This window comes from Lactuca serriola, chromosome 8 (assembly GCF_051521515.1).
Source record: "Lactuca serriola cultivar US96UC23 chromosome 8, Lser_US96UC23_V15, whole genome shotgun sequence".
In the NCBI taxonomy this organism is placed as follows: domain Eukaryota; kingdom Viridiplantae; phylum Streptophyta; class Magnoliopsida; order Asterales; family Asteraceae; genus Lactuca; species Lactuca serriola.
Genome location: NC_136415.1, coordinates 196,860,863 through 196,883,039, shown reverse-complemented (window position 1 = coordinate 196,883,039; position 22,177 = coordinate 196,860,863). Strand labels below are relative to the sequence as shown.

General features: G+C 36.6%; 1 pseudogene; it reads left to right on the top strand.

Annotated features, from left to right (window-relative positions):
* The first annotated feature begins 2,665 nt into the window (after positions 1-2,665).
* On the top strand, positions 2,666-3,178 carry LOC145067742 (secreted RxLR effector protein 161 pseudogene; annotated as a pseudogene).
* Positions 3,179-22,177: the final 18,999 nt, after the last annotated feature.

Sequence of the window (22,177 nt, the reverse complement as noted above, 5' to 3'; positions counted from 1 at the left end):
CGCCCGTAGATTAGGGCTAGTCAATTTAGAGACGATAAGCGTCAAAAAAATGACTTTTTTATAAGAATATTATTTAGGATGAATAATCTTAACTAAGTTGTAGTATATGTTACAAGGATTCCGTACATATAAAGAACGCCGAAATCCGAGTTATAACGAAGAAGTTATGACCTGTCAAAGTTTCGCAACAGAACCAACACGACACAGCGTGGCGTAAAAAGTGAATTTACGTTAGAGCGATATTTAGCCTTAGCGATCTAAACGAAAGTCGTAGATTTCGTTAAACTGAGAATGTGCATAAAAAGAACGCCCAAATCAAACTTCGCATGAAGAAGTTATGATTTTTCGAAATTTCAGTTTAGCGGTATGCAGCCCGAATACTCGATTTGGGATCGAGAGAGTTCTAGCCGAAACAATCTAAACGAGAATCGAAGATCTCGTTGATAGTATTCCAACGGTAAAAAGACAGACGAAAACGGACGTCGGAGGAGGAAGTTATGAATTTTTAACGGACATTTCCTGTCTCGGCCTGTTAAAAATATAATAATAATAATAAGTTCAAAATTAACCGACAGAGTCTAAATGAAAGCTGTAAAGCTTAGTCTGACCTACGCATGGATATAAAGAACGTCGAAAACGGAGCTCGTATACGAAAGTTACGCAATTTAGAAGTTTGACGTGTCAAATTACGCCGAGCGTAATTTGAGTACGCCCAACGTACTACGAGGGGTGCAAGTTGCCTGACCAATACTCGAGTGCCACCAAGTGACACATGCAGTGACGTTTAGTACGCCCAGCGTAAGGCCTGGTATGCCCAGTGTACTGAGTACACCCAGCGTACTCGAGGTTACGCCCAACGTAATCCCAGACCCAGTAGCCTATAAATAGAACCCGAGATCAACCATTTTCCTTGCTAATTTTCTTCCTTTCTCTCTAAGTTTTGCATCGTTTTGTGTGCCAATTATATCCTGAATCTCCGGTATCATTCCCGAGTCCCGAAGCAAGTTCCGAAGTCCCGAAGATCCCGAGGAGCGTTATTCCCGAGCCGAAGCCCTGCCCGCGAGGAGCCCGGGTTTTGTGAAGATCTTCCAGATCTACCGAAGAATACTACTTCTACAAGTCGTAGTGCTGTCCGATCATCTTCTGATCAAGTGAGTGTATAGTTACTTTCTTCTAACACATAAGTAGGAAGTATTTGCTATGAAATACGTGCTATGTGTTTATATATAGATGTTTATTTGAGATATTGGTGGAATGGATGTTTTATATAGTTTTTAAATGAGTTAAACTGTATATGTATTTTATATCTACAAATATGTTGGGTAGAACACGGGTAGATGAGATAGTTGGTGTGTGATAAAAGGATGAGTTGGATAATGAGATCAAGAGGCTAGTTTTAGATCCGTGAGTATGGATTAGACCAAGAGGGTAGTTTTAGATCCGTGAGTATGGATCAGGTAAAGAGATAAACTTGCTATTAGTCTGGGAGTATGGATTAAGACTAAGTTAATTGTCCCTAGTCCGGGAGTATGGGTTGGGCATAGTTATAGATCCGGGAGTATGGATCAGATTTGGATTAAGACTAAGTTAATTGTCCCTAGTCCGGGAGTATGGATTGGGCACAATTATAGATCCGGGAGTATGGATCATATCAAGATTAAGGTATAGTTAATAGTCCCTATTCCGGGAGTATGGGTTGGGTACAATTATTGATCTGGGAGTATGGATCAGATCAGGAGGTTAGTTTTAGATCCGTGAGTATGGATTAGGTAGTTTTAGATCCATGAGTATGGATCAAGGGAAAAGGTTAGTTTTAGATCCGTGAGTATGGATCAGGTGAAAAGGTTAGTTTTAGATCCGTGAGTATGGATTGGGTGAAAAGGTTAGTTTTAGATCCATGAGTAGGGATCAGGTAAAGAGGAAAATTTTAGATACGAGAGTTTAGATCGTGTCGTTGTGAGGATCGATGGGGTGGGATAAGAGTTGCCTTTATATGGTGAAATTGTACAAGTTTGAATGTTCTATATTTATAAATATATGATATAACATTGTGGGATGAAAACCCTATATGCTCACCAGGTTCCCAAGCCTGACCCACTCAGTTTTCTTTGTATCACAGGTATCAATACGAAGATATATTTCACGGAGAGATTAAAGGAGCTGTAAAATCTTTAGTGTAATTAATGTAAGTTCTGTTTATGCTTATGTGTCTGTATCGGAACATGACATCCCAAGATTTTGTTATATAATGAAAATACATTTCTTTAAAGAAATGCTTTGATAAATCTTTATCATATTTTGGGAACAAATTCCGCAACTATTTTTTTAATTTAAAATATTACTCTGATTTTAAAAACAAAGCATAAACAAACCGATCTTTTTCTGGCCGTGAAATTGGGGATGTCACATCTGGTGTGATCATTTGCTTGTATGTAGATGATATGTTGATTTTTGGCACTGATCAAAATCAAATTAATGCAACAAAGAATTTATTGTCTTCAAAGTTTTCCATGAAGGATATGGGGGAGGCGGATGTAATCCTTGGAATAAGGATTAAACGGGTGAACAAGGGACTTGCTATTACATAGTCACATTACATTGAGAAAATTCTCAAACGTTCAATTACAGTGATTGTACACCCGTTAGCACCCTTATGGATTTAAGCATGAAGTTGATGCCTAATAGAGGCATATCAGTTTCACAATTGGAGTACTTGCAAGCTATTGGCTCTTTGATGTATGCTATGACTAGAACTCGTCCTGATATAGCTTTTGAAGTGGGAAGATTGAGTAGATTTACTCATAATCCTAGTAATCAACATTGGCAAGCGGTTCATCATGTTTTCAAGTATTCGAAAGGAACCAAGGATTATTGTTTGTGTTATTCAGGATTTCCTTCGGTCTTGGAAGGATATTATGGTGCGAGTTGGATATCCAATAGAGAAGATCATTCCTCTACAACTGGTTGGGTATTCTTGCTTGGTGGAGGTGCTATCTCATGGGCATCTAAGAAGCAATCTTGTATAGCAAGTTCAACAATGGAATCTGATTTTATTGCATTGGTTGCTGCAAGCAAGGAAGTAGAATGGTTAAAGAATTTTATTTATGAGAGTCCATTCCATTGTGGAGGAAACCGATTTCGCCATTATCTATCCGCTGTGATAGTGTTTCTACTTTGAGTAAAGCTTATAGTCAAGTTTCTAATGGTAAATCGAGACACATTGATGTTAGACATGGGATGAGTAGAAATCTAAAAATGGATGGTGTGATTTCGATTGAGTTTGTAAAATCACAACAAAATTTGGCGGACCATCTCACTAAGAGTTTGGTGTGAGACTTAGTGCACAAGTCTGTTATAGGGATGAGATTAAAGTCCTTGTAAATTCTTATGAATGAGACACCCAATTCCCGTCTAATACAATGTTAGAGGTTGAATTCAATGAGGAAAGCTTATTTATATGAATTGGAACACACATTATAACCATCCCAAGGTACGTGTGTTTGAACCTGTAGAGACCAGGATGAATTTGATTTCTTAATGATTCTTTTGATAAAATGTATACATGTACATGAATAAAAGAATCACCTATATGAACGTGAAGTGTAGCCGCACTTTAAAGAGCTTGGGACTTGGCTTTCATACGATCAAGAATGGATTGGGACACACGACTTTATAATTAGTGTCAAGTTATTTTGTTTTAGATGATTGTAAAACTAATTTGTATATTATCTTCATATATTCAAAAGAGTTGTTGGGTTCAATCTTTAAGATACCTTGATTTCTCGAATGTTTGAAATGTGTAGTATACTAACATGAAAATTCAATCGTATCGATATTTTCATTTATGCATTAGTTTCATTTCTTTTGTTTTTAAGTTTGTTAATTCAAGGTTACACTAAAATAGGGGAGGATTGTTGGTGATTGTATCACCAAATATATTTTAGTGTAATGAACTTAACAAGTGTTTCAAGAATAATGTTTTAGTTATAATACAAGTTAAGAGGTGCGGGAGTGCACACTTGTATTTACTAAACATTATTAGTACTGAACCCTAATCTACAATGTCAAGTCGGGGGTCCCAAGGAAAACGACATATATCCGTTGGAAACTATTTTTCATTTATCCGTTGTTTGGATAAGTTAAGGAAAACGACATATATTTTTGCAACATAGAGAAAAGGACGAACTCTTCTTCTTCATCTTCATCTTATCAAAGGACAACGACATATATCCATTGGAAACTGTTTTTCATTTATCCGTTGTTTGGATAAGTTAAGGAAAACGGCATATATTTTTGAAACACAAAGAAAACGACGAACTCTTCTTCTTCATCTTAATCTTATCAAAATTGATTCTGATTTTGTGCCTAAAATCAGAATTGTTGCTTCAGGAATTATCCCAGTTTGGATTTCATGATACCCAAGGCATATAGGGTCGAAATATCAAACAAAGAGAGTATTTACACGATTACTGTTTGTGATCCAGATTTCCCATAACCCTATTTCGAATTCCCCAACAATAACATATCAAAATGATTGGTTTTGAAGAGCTTGGCCAGTTTAATGTTAAATCGTATAAAAAAAGTGAATAAATATATACAAAAAGAATAGTTCACTACCATACAAAATCATTTTCCCGTTAATAAATAAAATGATGTCAAATTCCACAAAAAACCATTATAGTTTTTTTTTTTTTTTTTTTTTTTTTTTTTTTTTTTTTTAAGCAACCTAAACACTTTTTATATTTTAACCAAGAGTTTATTTAAAAACAACATTTTTTTTCTATTAATGAGTTGCAAAAAACGATCAGAAGATTAGTTTTTAGTTGAAGATAGGTTTCTTAAAAAAGTTCGGACTTTTAATGGTAAAACCGAAAAGATAATTTTCTTCGAGTGGTTAAATAAAACAAATACAAAAATAAGATAGTTTTTAGAATTCAAAGTTTATCTAGTAGTTTCTTTGAAAATAAAAAAAATAAAAATAATAACTCTATAAAAGGGGGGGGGGGGATTGGTGGTTAAAACGGAAAAAAATGTCAAAATACAGTTATTTTAAGATTTTACGATTTTAATATCCTGTAAACGAAAAGTGATTTCAGTCATACTAGGATATATATATGAAGCAAGATCTATATTGGGATCTTAGGATCTGGACTAGGATCTTAAGATCTTTAAACCAAAAAGTCATACCTCTGTAGTCTTGTTTAAATAGCTAAAGCTCAAAAATTCGTTCATACAACTTAAAGTCGAGCATCACATGTCATACAAGGAAAATCGTTTCATTGAGAATCGTAATTGCATACATTTCATCTTGAATTAGATAGAGCATCACCGCACGCATGTTATTCTGTATATGATTTTATGTTTTTAGTTGTATATGATCACAATTATCTTGATTTTTCTGCTTTGACATTTTCTTCCTACTTTTTTAGGTTTGTTGCCGTACGAGTTATGTTTCATGCTAAAAAAGTTTAAAATAATTCCACCATCTATGTCTTAATCAATATCAAATTTAATGAGTTTTGCACAAACAAGAACATTGCAAACAACTTTGAAAACTATTTCATTTTTGGTAGAATCTTTCAATCTGGATCCTATCTTGCAAAATATAAATCAATCTTAGGTAAGATCTTGCGAAATACAAAACATTTGTATGTAAGATTCTGATCTTTACAACCTGGATAGTGAGGATTCAAAATTGTTTAATTCATATTTCATATGATCTTTTTAAAAATTATTCCAATCACGATGAAGGATTTTTTTTGTAATTTTTACTAGAGCTCAATATTTTCACAGTTTGAAAAAGGTTTTTCTTAAAACAAAACAAAAAAAAAAGGTGAAATCTAAATCTTCTATGCATAAAAAGAAATTAAATATCCTTTTATATTTTAGTACTACTATCCTCCTACCCATATTAGATTGTGACAAGTATATTAAAATATTATCAATTTGGATAAGTAGGAATAAAATATAAGAGGATATTTAATTTCTCTAAATTAAATATTTTTAGCAAGATTTGATAGGAATAGAAATAATTTATAGTGGTTAATGTCAACAAAAAAAAGTTCAGCTCTTCATCCCTTTTTAAGAGACTTTTGCCATATTAACCTTCTAGGAAGTCAATAGAAAATACTTATAAAACTTTTGGCTAATCGATTATGATATGTTATTTCTTTGGTTATCAGTTCAGAGCAATCTACTTTATTCAAGACACACTTGAAACGGTTAAGCAAAAGAGGATGGTAATTGATTTTGGGGAAAAAATATTTGGTTAATTGGAAGTATTTAGAGTAGATTTTGGTTTGATGTGTTTTCATAAGAAGTGGAATCGATGGGTTCAAGGATGTCTATTTTTGCTTTGACTCTTTATAATGTGTCTATTACAGGGGAATTTCATATTTCAGTAAGACATTGTCAATAAGATCATTTATCACTTTTCATGTTTATAGAAGGCTTACATGTTGCATTACCATAATAAAGAAAAAAAAGGTTTCTATAGGGGAGTTCGACTAGTGGAACATGGATTTGATATGTAATATGTTCCACCTCTTTCATTAATGACACTATATTTTTAGGGAATGATCCGAACGGTATACAAGATACACTATTAGGATTATTCATTGTTTTTATTTAGCCTATGGGGTTAAAATTAGAGGGGGTTCTGATACGGAAAAAAAGAGTGTTTATAGCTTATTACTTATTCTCATTGTTATAAGCTAAGTTTAAGTGTTTGGATAGGTAACATTAAAAATCAGCTTATTGTGGTGAGGATAAGCTAAACAAGCTAACTTTAAAAAACATCTCTCTTGCTTATAGCTTATAGCTTATTTCTAATCCAAACACTTTTGCAAAAGTTGTTTTCTCACACCGCTATAAGCTAATAAGCAATAAGTTAATTTATCCAAACACCCTCTTAATTTGGTGAATGTTATTATTATTATTATTATGATTATTACTATTATTATGATTATTATTATTATTATTATTATTATTATTATTATTATTATTATTATTATTTGTCGTTGTTGTTATTATTATTGTTGTATGGTGAGGGTCGGTTATGGTTATGATTATGAAGAGATGGTGTCAACGATAAGGGATAGTCTCCTTTATTTTTATATTGATTTTATTCTTTATTATCATGTTGTACCTTCCTTTTTTATCTTCTCATTATTTGTATTTATATGCCCTATAATCTTTTGTAAAATGTGTGAAAAGAATTGGGGTTATACCTCTCATATGGTATTAGCCTAACAAAAGATCCTTCTTCTAAAAAACCCTAACCACGTCTCTTTTTTTCTACTGCTTTTTTTTCCGCCCCTGTTCTCGATCTCCATGGCAATAAAACAGAATCTCCTTATGAAAACTCTTTCTTGATATACTTACTATTAAGCCCACCTCATCCAACTATCTATTATGGAGAAATCAGATTTATCCCCTTCTCTCTCATCAAAAACATCTAAGCCACATCGATGGTTCTTCCTTTTCACCCTCACCATCTGTTACCACTGATAGCAAGGACTCTCTGAAACCTGAATATGCATCATGGCTTGAAAAAGACCAAAGAGTCATGCTCCTTATTCAATATTCATTAACAGAAGAAGCCATTGTTGAAGTTATTGGCATTCAATCATCTCAAGACTTATGGATAACTCTCGAACGTGCCTACAATCATCACCCGATTGAACGAACTCAGAATCTTCGGGATGCCCCGTCAATTAAAGAAAGGCATTCTATATGTTTCAGACTTTACAAAAAAAAGTTTAAATCTCTGTATAACCACCTCGCAACCATCGCACAATATGTTAATAATGTGGACAAGATCTATTAGTCTCTATGTGGTTTCAAACCAACTTTTGAGGCATTCTCCATCGCACAAAGGGTTTTTTACCCACCTCCTTCTTTTATAGATCTTGTCTCCAGGGCTGAAGGACATAAACTATTTTTACTTTCACTACATGGTTCTGTTCCAACCATAAAAACTTTTACTACTCAACATCAGTCTTATCGTGGCTGAGGATCCATGTCTAGAGACTGTGGATGAAATGGTCGAGGTTTTTCTTGTGGTCAAGGTCGTGGTAGGCGTCCTCTTTACTGTCAGTTATGCAGAACTGACGGCCATTATGCATCCAGCTGTCCTAAACTTGCTACTTTTCAACAACAAGCTACGAATTATAGTGATGCTAATCTTGCTAAAGCCTTTCAATCAACCTATAGCATCTCTAATAAGTCATCTATGGGGGTACGACTCATATGGCCCCTTCAACGTCTCATCTAGATCAAGCACAACCCTATACGGGTCATGACAAGGTGGTTTTCGGTAATGGTAATATTCTGCCTATCTCTCACATTGGGACTGAAAATATTTCACCAAATATTTCTTTAAAAGATATTTTGGTCGTTCCCAATTTATCCAAGAAGTTACCTTCCATAGGCAAACTAACAAATGATTATCCCATTTATGTCTTATTTTCTTGCCAATCTTTCACTATCCAGGACCGAATGACAGGGAAAATCTTGGGGAAAAGCAGACTAGGGATGAGAATTTGGCCCAAAAAACCGAACCGAACAGAAATTAGGCCCGAATAAGCAATTCGATTCGGGTTTCGAGTATCTATTTATGCTTATTCGGTTCTCAGGTTATTCAGTTTGGGTTAGCCAAACAAGAGCTTATTCGGTTCTAAATACCCAACCCAAATAAGCATTTCTCCTCTCCTTTCTCTGATCAACAAAAATCAAAATCTATTGGATTAGGTGTCTAAGTGCATAACTATAATTGGTATGTACTTGAATCGATAGTAGCATGATTCTTTTGGGTTGCCTTCACCATAGCAATTTGATAGATGGATAATTAAGAAAGTGGTTAATTATGATCTATTAATATATTATAAGAATAATATATTAATTGAGAAATCATATAATTTATTTAGTATTGATCAAAAATTACTTTTGGAATTAATTTAGTGATCAAAAGAGACTGATTAAATTAACGGGGACTGATTAGGTAAATCAGTAATACTTATAGTTTGGGCTAATGATCCATATTGATTAGGTATGGACGAATTCTTTGTGAGGGTCCATGAAGATTTCGTCCAAGGGCCTTTCAAGAGGGTTATTGGATTGCTTAAGGCCTAAGCAAATGAATTAGGGTTTCTAAGGTTAAAACCCTAATGATCTTACACTATAAATAGACCCCCTAGCACTCCCAAAATCGGCCCCTATGCTTCTAAGAGAAACCTAGCCGATTTTAAGTGTCTCCTAACCTCTCTCTCATAATCCTCCATTGCTCTAGGTGTTTGTGACTTATTAGAGGTATCATATTTGAGGTACTAAGCTCTCGAAGGTTGAAGATCACTAGCTACAACAAAGAGGTATTCTTCTAACTTGTTTTTATGTTGTACTTCTCAAAAATTGTATGCTAGATTAGGGTTCATGCTTTTGATATTCAATATTGCATGTATAACTTGAGAAAACCTAGATCTAAAGCATTAGGGTAGCATGTGCACCATAGGATTGTTGTAGTGCTCAAAACCAATCAAAATCATGATTTACTCATTAGTTCTCATCGTCAGAAAAAACGCTATGCTCGTTCTCGTCATTTCGAAATCGACCAATCTTCTTATTTATTTCCAAACTCGAAATCACTTTTGTCGATCCTTCCTCTTGTTTCAAACTTTCAAAAATCAACCCTTTTAATTGTTTATAAGGATTCACGAATTCCTACTTTGTCAAGTCATGGAAAATTGGGCTCCAACTCAAGAAACTCAAGTAAGAAATTAATTCTCATTATGTTAATCTACTATGTAAATGTTATTCTTTCAATGTGTTATTGTGTTGTGTTAGTCTTTGAATGTTTTACATTGATGTATTAAAGTACATTGGTTTTCTATTATTCGGGTTATAGAATCCTAATAAGGTTTATTCGGTTTTTTTTCATTTATATTAGGTCTTTAATCATCTTGTACATCTTATTCGGGTTATTTGGGTAATAACCGAACCGAACTGATTAATACCCGAACTGAACCGAGCCCGTATTGGTTATTGGGTTTGGTTTTTGGTTTATGCAATTACCCTTATTCAGTTTTAGAGTTATTCGAGTTCAGATCGGTTTGGTCCGATTCCGACCCGAATAACACCCCTAAGGCAAACATGAACATGGTCTTTATGTTCTCAGTCCGACATTTCAATTCTCAAGTATTTGTGGCCACAACTTTTAAACTTTGGGAATCTTTTGAATTATGGAACACTATATTACGCCATACACATTATGATACTATTTCTTTTTTTGAACAAGAATGGTTGTTTATTTGTGACCTCTATTTTACCTAAACTGGGTGTTTGTTCTTCTTGTCAGATTTCCAAACAACACGTTATCTTTTGACAATAATGAGAAACGGGCTATTCATGTTTTAGATATGGTTCATTGTGATTTATGGGGGCCGGATCCAATTCCCTCTAATGATGGTTTTCATAATTATGTAATTTTATTGATGATTCCTCCCATTTCACTTGGTTTTATCCTCTTAAAGCCAAAAGTGAGTTTCCTCAGGTGCTAAAAACTTTTCTTGCTTTTGTGCAAACTCACTTATCCACCAAACTAAAGATATTTCAAAGTGACGGTGAAAGTGAATTCTTGTACAATCAAGTGCGGACTTTATTCAATGAAAATAGCACTTAACATTAAATGCCATGTCCCCACACGCCTCAACAAAACAGTAGTGCAAAATGTAAACATTGACATGTCACAGAAACCGGTCTTGCAATGCTATTTGGTGCTCAATTTCCCACCTCTTTTTGGGTTGATGCTTTTGCCACCGCAACCCACATTATAAATCGGTTACCATCCGAATTCTTGAATAATCAATCACCATTTGAACTGGTTTATGGTTTTAAGCCTAACTATGACAATCTTTCGGTCTTTGGTTGTCAGATTTATCCATACTTTCAAGATTAATCTACTCACAAGCTTACACCCCGCAACATACAATGTGTATTTCTCGGTTATAGCTCCCGTTACGAAGGATATCAGTGCACGGATCCTAACACCTTACACGTGTTTATTACCTAAAATGCCACATTTGATGAAGTTTGTTTTCCCCTTTCATATAATTCTTCATCAATAGACCTTGAAAAGCTTCTTATTACTACATATAATGAAGATTTTCCCATGCCATCTATGCCAACAACCCTAACTATGGATTCATCGATGAAATCTCACCCATCCACTACCCCCTACTCTATTTGTGTTGATCCAATAGTTTCGGCTCAACATCAGGATCATCCTATCTTTGCTGACCCGTCGAAGCCTCTTTAAGATCACCAACAAATGCCAACCATACCAAACTTTCAACCCCCGCTGATTACATCTACCTCAGCGCCAAGCATAACTGCTACATCAGTTGAACCCTCGCCTTCCGTTCACCCGATGCAAACCATATCCAAAGCTATTATATTTAAACCAAAACATCATGCAGATATTTCCATTGTTACTTCATCTCGTTTGCACCATGCTTTTTTCACTACAAAAGAGCCTCGAGGTTTCAAAATTGCTTCAAAATATCCCCTTGTGGCTTAAAGCTATAACAGATGAAATAAAAGCCTTACATCAGCAACAAACCTAGGAACTAGTTCCATAACTGTAACATCCCAAAAATCACAATAAATTTTTGACTTTTCATAAACAACCAAAAGCCATCGTTGTTTACAAAACTAGTGTTTTTAAAATATTAGAGTATCCTAAAATCCAAATAACAAAAATCCGAAGGAATGTGCACGATCACGCCTTCACTTTCCCGCGATCCTCAAAAGTACTTGAAACAATAAACTAAAATGGTAAGACAAAGCTTAGTGTGTTCCCCAAAGTACCTACACACAATACATATATCATATACAATCAAGCATGTTGGGTCTACTCAGTCATCGGACTGGAATACCTATGTGTCCACAGCTATTGGGCTGGATTACCCCCAACCCATTCAGTCATCGGACTGGAATACGAATATACCACGGGTCCACTCAGTCATCGGACTGGAATACCCTTTGGTTCACAAACATCAGGCTGGAATACCCCCAGTCTTTTGACCCACACACATAGTAGTAAAGTCTCAACCTAAAACCATAACATGTCAACATATACATAACAAGAGAGCACATAACCAATCAACAAACAAACAAGCAAATCTACAGATCACTACTGCATAACAACATCCTATATATCACGACAGAGTTCTACCAGATAACTGCAAAATAGAAACATCCTATATACCAGGATACATAACCTAGTTGGTCGGCATTGGTGCCTTCGACCTACAAGACGGTGAGGAAAAGCTCACCTCCCAGTCTAACGAATTGTTGAACAAAACTCTGCATCGAATAATAGCTCTATAGGTCACCTATTCAACAGATAGAGACCAAGGCTTAACTATAGCTCAACATACCCAAAATACCCTTAAGTCAAACTTGATCAACCCTGGTCAAAGTCAGTGACCCTTAATGACCATTAATAAATATGTACAAAAATAATAGTTCACTAACATACAAAATCATTTTCCCCATTAATAAATAAAATGATATCAAATTTGTGACAACCCGAAATTTCCATTTCCGTACAAAACATATCAAGTCAATAGAGGTTAAAACGGTTACAGAGAATTTCCAAACTTTTAGGTATAAGTTTGAGTATTTCAGGATTTACAGTTAAGGAGATATCAGGAGAGTGGATGCACTAGTGTTTTGTGCAACACTGTTATTCCAAAACTCTATGATATTAGAGTTCATTGGATAAATAAAAATATTTTCTGCCAAAAATCCCAGGACTATATATAGGATTCTGAACCATATTTATTCATTAGTTACATTTCCAACTAGAGAAAAACCGAATTCTCTCTCAAGGATCTTCGGACTTTCGTTCCAGAAAGTGAGTACTTCTATCTAGTGTTGTTTTAAAGCTTCTTATATGCTTAATACACTAGAAATCATAGGAAAACACTAAGATCTGAGAGTTTACCGCCCAAGAACACCTTGGGGAGTAAACTCTTTTATAAGGGCCAAAGTGTGCCCAATGTCCCTCAAAGCCTTGGAACTCAACCTAGAAACTACAATGACATGTTTAGACCACAAAATCATTAAGAAACAAAGGCTAGAAGTGAGTTCACGGCCAAGGATGTTCTTGGGCCGTGAACTCCATTTTTAGGTGCCAAAACACCCTAAAAGCCTTCCTTAAGCCAAGAGACTAGTTTAGACATGTACCCTAATGAGTTTATGACTAGAAAACACCCTTAAAACACCAAGAGTAAGGTGTTCACGGCCCAAGAAGTTCCAGGGCCGTGAACTCCAAACAATAGTGCCAAATGGTGCTATAAACTCTTCTAAAGCCTTGTACAATAGCCTAGTTTAATTCCTAGTTAAATTAAGGAATTGAAAACACCAAAAACACCCTCCCAAGGGAGATTATGGCCGTAATCTCCAAGGGATATGGTCCCAGGGACGTAAACTCCTAAAAGGAGTTATATAATGCCCTAAACTCTTCCATGGACCAAGCCATTAAGTAGAAATGCTTCTTAGGACCTTATAGAGCATCAAACATCAAATGGACACATAAGTATGAGCTCACGGTCGTAAACTCATGAGTTTATGACCATAAACTAATTTAGTAGTGTCATTAGGGTCGTGAACTCCCTTATGGAGTTTTCCTTGAGCCCTACACACAATAGCTTCCCCTACAAACACTTAGATGCAATCCTAGAGGCTAATAACATTTGATAAAGATGTTTAGCATGTCCTAGGGTGTCTTGACTGGTTTATTAGTTGTTTATAGAGTAATTTGTTACATATATGTGATATTATATGTTAACTAGGATCATAGAGTGTGTTCAAGACTTCACTTGACACCTAGCAGTCCTATCTCTTCAGTTCATCCGTATCACCCACAACAGGTGAGTTCATACCCCCTTAATCAATGTTCTAAATGTTTTTAAATGTTTTATGGGGGGGGGGGGATACAAGTAGAGTAATGAAGTAAAATCATGCTAGTTATTATATCAATCACAGGTGATTAATAAGCAGCATTCAAATGATTTACTACTCATTATCCATTTTACCTAACAGATCTCTTCAAATGTTTTTCATAAATGTTTTATATGTTTAAAACTTCTTATTTTATAGTGTATGTTTCATTTAAAACTCATTTACAATCGTGTTTCCACCAAATGCTTTCTTAATACTAAAACTGTTTATCAAACCCATGCTTTCAATCCGTTTTATAGATTGACATCAAGTCGATCTTTTCTTAGATAAGAATTATGTTAAAAGGTTTTACAAAACTTAGTTTATGCTTTTACATTATCAATTTCATGCCTATGTATGTACAGTTATATAAGCAATTTTTAAAAGACTTAGGACATGCTAAACATCTTTATCAAATGTAGAAACTATATGCCTTGAGCCCTACACACAATAGCTCGCCCTATTTCGTTTTCGCCGTTGAGATGTGGTCTAGTGGGACATCGAGTATTCGTCTGAAGGTCGTTTAAATATTAGTTATATACCATGTGTAGATATATAGTCATAAAGTTTCTTCCAGTTCAGTTCAATACCCTTGGGTAGCAAGGGTACACTCCCATGTTCATACGTACCAGTTACATTACTAGTAAGCTACCATATGGGTAGTTTAGGAAGATACTAGAACTATTACTAGAACGCGATATCATACAATGAGTCAGTTCAGTCATGAGTCAATACTTGCTAGATAGAGAGAGAACACTCGTTACAGCTAGTACACATAGTACATTACTTTACATGCTAGACAGAGAGAGAACACACATTACAGCTAGCACACGCAGAACATTACAGTACATTAGTATATTATTACATAGATATGTTTACATGATTATGCTTACATGAGTACGTTTACATATATACGTTTACATGAGTGCGTTTACATATACGATAATAGGACATACATCACTAGGTGCTATATCATAGAACAAGTTCAGGATCTAACTATACCGATGAATCACAACGCATTGTGATAGTTATATCGGGTATACATGATCATAGTAATGTTGATGTTCACGGCTTGCATACATGCAAGGGTCGTGTGTAGGTCCTAAAATCTCTTTGACAGGGAGCGTCTAGCCTGGGATCTAGCCATCACATTATGCCTTATCCCTTAAATAAGGCAATAGGAGTATAGAAGCAGGCACTTATTACAAATACTATAGTACTTATAAGAATTACTCTAGACTTAAGGTAATTAGTATGGTGGTAGTTCAACACTACACCATGGTACTATGTCATTTTCCCATTCCATTCACTTCGTGAACATTCACACGACACATGGTAATGTAGAAACTATATTTTTGGTTAATGATATTCAGATTTGGGAAAATTACACACACTTACAAGAGATACACACACAGACACTAGATGCCTTGGTAGAAGGATACGATTAGTAGGAAACATAGGGCTTCCTAGGATCATTCAAAACATTTTCAATACTTACAGTTCATATACAATTTCAATACTTATAGTTCATATACATTTTCAATACTTACAGTTCATATACATACAAATACTTACATATAAATTAAGACACTAAAATACTTATGATCTCACCAGCTTTAAAGTTGATACTCTCTTTCAAAATAACTTGTATCCTCAGGTCAACCATAGACAGGTACCGATGCAAGGTTCAGAGAAGATGGTGCTCGTTCAAGACTCATCTTTCTTTTTGATTTATACTTTAGTGTCTATTATAATTTGACAGAACACACTTGTATTAAAATTATATTATTAATGCAATGGATGATGTTGTTGCTTGTTTACTACTTTTCATTGTTGTGATACTGTACATGACGTCCTCCGCCCCAGAACGTTTCCGCCGTTCATGGTTTTGGGGCGTGACAAAATTCCACAAACTATAGTTCGTTTTTTGTGTTTAAAAACCAAAACACTTTTTATATTTTAACCTCTAAGAGTTTATTTAAAAACAACATTTTTTTCTATTAATGAGTTGCATAAAACGATCAGAAGATTAGTTTTTAGTTAAGGATGGGTTCAAACTTTTAATGGTAAAACTTCTAGAACCATGCAAACAAAAAAAAATCCGGTCATACTAAAATCTATATGAAGCAAGATCTATACTGAGATCTTAGGATCCCGACTAGGATCTTAAGATCTTTAAATCGTTAAGTCCTACCTCTGTAGTCTTGTTTAAATAGCCAAACCTCAAAAATTCGTTCATACAACTTGAAATCGAGCATTGCATGTCATACAAGGAAAAAATTTTCATTGAGAATTGCCATTCCATCCAATCATCTTGAATTAGATAGAGCATCATGGCACACATGTTATTCTTTTTATGATTTTATGTTTTTAGTTGTATATGATCACAATTATATTGATTTTTCTGTTTTGACATTTTCTTCCTACCTTTTTAGGTTTGTTGTAATAGAGAGTTATGTTTCTATGCTAAAAAAGTTTAAAATAATTCCACCTTCTATGTTTTAATCAATATCAAATTTAATGTGTATTGCATAAACAAGAACATTGCAAACAAATTTGAAGACTTTCGTTTTGGTAGAATCTTTCGATCCTATCTTGCAAAATATAAATCAATCTTAGGTAAGATCTTGCAAAATACAAAACAATCGTATGTAAGATTCTAATATTTATAACCTTGATAGTGAGGATTCAAAATTGTTTAATTCTTATTTCATGTGAACTTTTTAAAAATTATTCTGATCAGATCTTCATCCCTTTTTAAGAGACTTTTGTCATATTAACCTTCTAGGAAGTCAATACAAAATACTTATAAAACTTTTGGCTAATTGATTATGATATGCTATTTCTTCGGTTATCAGTTCAGAGCAATCTACTTTATTCAAGACACACTGGAAACGGTTAAGCAAAAAAGGATGGTTTTAAAAATTGATTTTGGGGGAAAAATTATTCGGTTAATTGGAAGCATTTAGAGTAGATTTTGGTTTGATATGTTTTCATAAGAAGTGGAATCGATGGATTTAAGGATGTCTACGTTTGCTTTGACTCTTTATAATGTGTATATTACAGGGGAATTTCATATTTGAGTAGGACTTTGTCAATAAGATCATTTATCACTTTTCATGTTTATGTTCATTTTTGTCATAGAAGGCTTACAAGTGGCATTACCATAAGCAAAAAAAAAGGTTTCTATTGGGGAGTTCGACTAAGGGAGCATGGATTTGATATGTAATACAAGAGACATTATTAGGATTATTCATTGTTTTTATTTAGACTTTGGGGTTAAAATTAGAGGGTGGTTGGATAGGGAGAAAAAAAAGTGCTTATAGCTTATTGCTTATTCTCACCGCTATAAGCTAAGTTTAAGTGTTTGGATAGGAAACATTAAAAATCAGCTTATTATGGTGGGGATAAGCTAAATAAACTAATTTTAAAAAACATCCCCCTTGCTTATAGCTTATAGCTTATTTCTAATCCAAACACTTTTTCAAAAACTGTTTTCTCACACCGCTATAAGCTAATAAGCAATAAACTAATTTATCCAAACACCATCTTACTTTGGTGAAAGTTATTATTATTATTATTATTATTATTATTATTATTATTATTATTATTATTATTATTATTATTATTATTATTATTATTATTATTGTTTTTATAGAGTCATTAGGGTTTCCATTAATATTGGATCTGGTTTAGCTGTCTTCATATATTTTCTTGACAATATTCAATGATCTTGATATTACCCTAATACTGCTCCAATTTACACTTCTGATTCTAAAAAGGTTTGTAACACCCCAAGTTTAGAAGCAAGAGTTCATGGGTGTAAAGTGTTTTTAGAAGGATGGACTCGACGAGTTGGATCTATGACTCGTCGAGTCGGAGCATGAGAAGAGCATGTGATAAGTGGTCTGACTCGCCGAGTCGGCGGCTGGACTCGACGACTCAGTGCTGGAAGAGGGAAACCCTAATCGTAGGGTTTGCACCCTATTTAAAGGACTTAATGTCCTTCCCTTAGCCCCTTTACTACCCCCTGAGATCCAGAAACCCTAAAATCATGGGTGAGAGTGCTTGGAAGCAATTTGGAGCTTAGATAAGTGATTTGGTGAAGAGATCTTGAAATCAAGGAGCTTGGATCAAGGAGATTTTTGGAAATTCGACTTATTCTTCAGTGGGAGGTCGTTTTGGAGGTAATGAATCATTATCCTTGGCCTTCTCCTTTCTAGAACCATCTTTCATGGAGTTTTAGGGTTTGTTTGGAGATAATATGATGAGATCTTGGTGCATGAGTTAGATCTGGAGCAAAAAATCCAGACCTGAGTTATATTTGGATCAAATATGTAGAAAGCTCTTCTAATTGCTATGCAAAAGCCATTCCCCATGAGTTAAGTTCCCTTCTAGCTTGGTTTTTGGAATTATGGGACATGAAGCACGTAAAGGTAGCAACTTTATATTGCTAATGCACTCTAGGGACCCGTATCTATTGTTTGGAGCAAAGGAGTAGATATGTATCTTTCGATTATGGGAATACCCATATCAACTCAACGAGTCTGGAAGATGACTCGACGAGTTGACCTAGGGCTTCAGGCCTTGTGTCCATCTTTCATGGAGTTTTAGGGTTTGTTTGGAGATAATATGATGAGATCTTGGTGCATGAGTTAGATCTGGAGCAAAAAATACAGACCTGAGTTATATTTGGATCAAATATGTAGAAAGCCCTTCTAATTGCTATGCAAAAGCCATTCCCCATGAGTTAAGTTCCCTTCTAGCTTGGTTTTTGGAATTATGGGACATGAAGCACGTAAAGGTAGCAACTTTATATTGCTAATGCACTCTAGGGACCCGTATCTATTGTTTGGAGCAAAGGAGTAGATATGTATCTTTCGATTATGGGAATACCCATATCAACTCAGCGAGTCTGGGAGATGACTCGACGAGTTGACCTAGGGCTTCAGGCCTTGTGTCGCGTAGTGACTCGGCGAGTCGCATGGGTGAACTCGGCGAGTCATATGATGATGATCTTGGACTCGACGAGTGGAAAAACAACTCCGAGAGTCTGATGAAGATTGTCGTGGACTCGACGAGTCGGTTCTTGGACTCGACAAGTCACGACGCAAAACCCCCAACCTCTTCTGGTTAGACTCAGAGCAGTGAGTTGAGTGGTGACTCAGTTAGTTGGATAGGTTAGGACTCGAAGATTGTTGAACTCGATGAGTCATGGGGTGACTCGGAGATTTGAGTCGTGTTATGAGAGTTTCCTGAGTTTAGGAACTCGGCGAGTCAATGGGTTGACTCATCAAGTAGGGTCAATCAGGAAGGTGGACTTTGACCAGTTTGACCTTCAGGGGTATTATGGTAATTTTTGGATATTTATGTCATTGGATCATTGATGATTATAGATGTTGGAGTTAGAGGCAGTGCTTCGGGTTTCTGCTTTCGTGATTCGGTTCGGAAGTGGCAAGGTGAGTTATCCTCAATATATCAACAGGGTGTAAGGCACCAAGGCCGACCCTTTATCGGATGGAAATCCGAGTATTTGTTTGATATGTTTTTGAGTTGCTAGATCTGCATCCTGGTTTTAGGAAGGTGTTGTGTTAGTGACCTGGTTAAGGTCGGTATCCTGGTATGTAGGGTAATGTTATGTTAGTGACCGGTTAGGTCGGTATCCTGGTTAGGATGTTGCTATGCTGCATGATCTGATAGATTCATTTGTTTGGCTGAGGATTTTTATGTGATTAACTGTTTTATGTGCATATGATTGTTTGGATGAGGTTGGGTTAAGGCGGCACCTGCTTTGTGTTGTAGGCCAACATACCCAGGGCGGACCAGATAGAACGAAGGCCCAGCAAGCGGTACGGATAGGCTGAAGGCCCCAAGAGGGTGTTCCAGACGTGCCGAGGCTCGAAGAGTGGACTAGGCGGACTGAAGGCCCGGTGCAGACAGACCAGTCATACTGTAGACTCAGAGAGTGGACCACATGGATTGAAGGCACGGTGCGGGCGAACCAATCACACTGTAGACTCGATATACATGGCTAGACTCGGAGAGTGGACTAGATGGACTGAAGGCTCGGTGCGGGCGGACCAGTCACACTGTAGACTCGATATGCATGGCTATTCTGTATTGAGATATGATATGAGTATGGTTATATGTGATTGGTATTTTGGGGGTAACTCACTAAGCTTTCGAGCTTACAGTTGTAGTGTTTTGGTTTCAGGTACTTCAGAAGATCGTGGCAAGGCGAAGGCGTGATCGTACCGCTCTTCATACTTCATGATTTTGTTATTTGGTTATGGGGATACACTGATGTTTAAAGTCTTTTGAAAACAAATTGTAATAATATAATGGCTTTTGAATGAATTAAAATGTTTTAAATTGGTGCAAATTTTCATGAGTGTTACAAGTTGGTATCAGAGCCTTGGTTTGAGTGAATTGGAGGAACACTCATGTGAATCCAGTCTCAAATCAAGGAGGGATTTTCGAAAGTGGTTTTCAAAAGGTTTTTCAAAATAAGTAAAGGAGGATGCAGAGGGTACGATCAGCCAGAGCCAGTAAGTAGACCCCAAAATAACATACAAGTTATTTGATTATGTGATATGTTAGAACAGCATGCTAGTACTAGGATAAGGATATTCAGGGATTGCATGATAGAATTGCCTGATTATGTTATGCCTACTAGCCTAGGGTTTCCCATTCAGCTTTCCTCTAGGAGTGAGGATTGAGCGCTCGCTGTGTGTGTGTGTGTATGTATGGTTAGGGTGTTGTGATGATACTTGAGACAAAATATGGGTATGTGTGGAAGGTAGTATGGGCCCGTAATACTAAAAGCACATGACCCATACGCGTATCAAGGAAGTCACAACTCTCTAGGGCGTCGGTTATGAGATACTTCGCCGGGTGGGTATGTGATGTGTCTAAGGGTTTAGTTGGTATATTGCAGTATGGCGATTACGAGACGTTTCGGGGCAGGATCCAGTTCAGGATCGGGATCAGAAGAGGGTGATCATGATAGACCAGTACCCCCTGAGGTCATTGGTCAGATGAGTACGAATGAGTTGGATGCCAGGATTCGTGAGATCCCGCATGATGAGGTTGCTGTGATATTCCGGGCTGAGTTTACAGAGATGTTTGGGTCGATCAAGACCGCCATGGTTGAGTACTTTGATGAGCGCTATGAAGCTCTTGCGGAGACGGCTGCCGCGATAGCTACAACGGCTGTAGTAGCGGCAGGGGGAGGAACCGGTCGAGGTTTTCAGTATCGGAACTTCGATAATACGAAACCCCTACCTTTGATGGAGTTCAGGATCCTATCATTGCTATGAGATGGTTGTCAGATGTGGAGGGTTGTTTCTTCACGTGTTCATGCCCTGCAGATCAGAGGGTGAGGTGTGCTCTGTATCTTTTGAGGTTCGTAGCGAAGTATTGGTAGAGGTTGACTACGGGATCTTATTCTGATACGCATCAGGCTGCGGTTATGTGGGATCAGTTCCGGGAAATGATCAGTACTCGTTATGTTTCGCGGGTTCAGAGAGAGAGAGAGAGGTTGGCTCAAGAGTTCCTGGAGCTGAATCAGGATTCAGAGTCGGTGACAGAAATGACTAGGATGTTCACGGAGAGGGAAATGTTCTGCCCTGAGTTTTCTTCGGAGCAGGCTCAGATGTCCCGATATCTGAGTATGCTCAAGAGGGATATCTGGCAGTTTGTGTCCACTCAGAGATGTGATACCTTGTTAGAGTTGCAGGAGGCCACCAGGCGACATGAGTTGGAGATTGAGTTGCAGTTGCGAGAGCAAAGGAAGGCCCCGGTATAGTCGCAGCCGGCACCGAAACGGTCCAAAACCGTTGACTCTAGGATTGAAGGTCAGAGCAGCCGCACTTGTGAGAAGTGTGGGAAGGGTCATGCTGGAGTTTGCAAATCCGGTGGTGCGTGTCGCAAGTGTGGGATAGAGGGGCATTATGCGAGGGATAGCCGTCAGTCAGCCTCGACTCAGGATATGAGGATTTGTTATCATTTTCATCAGGTTGGACACTTGAGGGTCAATTTTCCACAGCTTGTTGCATAAGCAGTGCAGGCTCCAGCACCGGCCAATTTGAGGATTACGGGCGGGGGTCAGGGTGGAGCAGAGCCTCCGAGGGCCCAGGGACGCGTTTTCCAGCCTATAGCAGAGGAGGTCAGGACA